The following is a 2291-nucleotide window of genomic DNA, read 5'->3' on the forward strand; positions in this document are numbered from 1 at the left end:
CAAAGTTGAAAAGCTTACAAACACAAATACGGAATAAATTGTTAAGATGAGTTTCGGCAGCAGATATGATACAGTTATATCCACCATGCTTAATGACATGTATGCAGTTTCCTAGAGTTGTCTATTCTATTGCTGTTTGTTCATCCATCTATACCATTTATTCAATAATAACAATAATGGTAGGCACTGTTCAAATGAGTTGTGAAAGCCACCATGCTTGGCACTAGGGACACAAAGACAAGTCCCCTACCCTGCCCTCAGGGAGCTTACAGTCCAGGTGGGAGGTACCTGTAAGTACACTAAAATAGAGATAGTGAGATAAATGTTGGAAGACATACGTGCAATGGGTGCTAAGAGAGAGATGGGAAAGGGCACCAAATTGCACCTAAGGTTTGGAATAAGGGGGTTAGGGAAAACTTCTTGGAGGGGACCAATAGGCTTTGTTCTGAAGGATTAATTGGACTTAGCCTGGCAACACTCCAATGTAATAAATAGCATAGCTGTCTGTTCTGGAGAGCAAGCACTTCAGAATGGCTTGAACGTAAAGTACAAGAAATGGAAAACGGCAGTGGGTGGAAGTGAAACTGGACAGGTAAGCAGGGCTAAGACCAGTGGTCTAAAATGCCAGTGATTCCCAAGAGAGGTAACACTGTGTGAGGAAGCCTGGTTTAGGACAGCTTTATGGAGTTTAGAATGGTGATGAACTGGGGAACAATGAAAAGGCATTCAAATTCAATGAAAAGAAAAAAACAAAAGAGATCTCCACGTGCTAGCCAAACAAAAACAGCTGAAGGATCATATAAGACATCTTCAGGAGTTTGGACTTTATACTAAAGATAGTGGAGTGCCACTGTAAGAGTTTAAAGAGAGGAGTACATAATCAGGCTTTCATTTTATAAAATATAAATCTGATGGTATTGTAGACACTGGATTAGGAGGGGACAAGATTGCAGCCTGGGAAATTGGCTAGGCGGCTATAGCGGTATGCGAGACATGAAATGATGGTGGCCTGAAGCAAGACAGTAGTTGCTATGAAGAACTGGATACATCAGACAGATGGGGAGCTAGAAGCAGAGTCTCAGTAATGAATTGGAAGTGGAGGAAGAAGGAGAGGGAGAGAAAAAAATCACAAGTCGTTGCTCACAATAAGCTGTATGGGCTTCTATTGGTCTGACCAAGCCGTTTAATCTTAAATCCAAAATGAAGTCAAAGCAGTGAATTGAAATCCTCTCCTCGTTCTTATAATATTTTTCCGATCCGGTTTGAAATCTAGTTTTGTATACTTAAGATTTACCTCCCGGTAATCTGGAATTACGTTTCTGAGATTGCTGTAAATTATTTCCTTTCTCGGTTTCTCTTCCTGTTTTTTACTTCCCTACTTTATTCTTAATATTATGTTTTAACTGTCTGCTAAAATACTTCATCATAAGTTAGCTTTTCCTCCGAGAGAACTGTGGAACATCTGAAAAACTGAAACTTGTCCCCTATCAGAATCTTGTAGATTTCCTGAAGTTTTCCCGTTGCTGCTTGGAATGTTTCCGGGGTAATGTTCTCAGGGTAATTTTCCTGTGTAGGTGCGCCTAGCTTTTTTCAGCGGAGACTTTTAGCATTTCTAGTCAATCACCATTTCATTTTCTTAAGAGAAGCTTCTTTTTGTCGTAAAGGCAGTATATGTTTTCATCATATTTCATTTTCAAATATGACTCACAGGTATGTCCCTTATAAAAACAGTAAAACTTAAATGACAGAAGATCTGAGCTCTAATCAGTATATACGGCGGCGGCGTGAGGGCCGAAGAAATGCCGAATTTCCCGCTCAGACCCGCCCAGCCCCCCTCCCACCCCCCACCCCCCCGCTCCCAAAAGCGGAACAGCAAGTTTGCTGCACAGGGAGGTTACTACCCTCCTAAGGCAGCCCAACCCGGGGCGACCGGGGCTGCAGGCGAAGTCGCCTGCTCCCTCCCTCCGCAACGACGCCGCCTCGTCCCGCCCGCCCTCCCCACCTCTCGGGGTCCTCGCCCCCTGCCCGAACAACACTCTCCCTCCCGGAACGGATTCCCGTGGCGGCCGGACTGCACGCTGCCCGCACGCAGTCCACGGGGGTGCGCTGCAGGCGCCTGGAGCAATAACCCCCGTGAAGGAGGCCGTTTCGCGGGGGGCCAGGAACGAGGGCTGTGGGCCAGGCCCGGGACGGCCCCTCCCCGCGCCGCCGATCGCCCTCCAGGTCCCGGAGGCTCGGCGCCGCAGGTCGGCGCAAGGACTGGCGGGGCGGCCCCGCGCCGAGCGCCCCCT

Source organism: Monodon monoceros, unplaced genomic scaffold (assembly GCF_005190385.1).
Source record: "Monodon monoceros isolate NGI ecotype Baffin Bay Population unplaced genomic scaffold, NGI_Narwhal_1 Super_Scaffold_15, whole genome shotgun sequence".
Classification (NCBI taxonomy): domain Eukaryota; kingdom Metazoa; phylum Chordata; class Mammalia; order Artiodactyla; family Monodontidae; genus Monodon; species Monodon monoceros.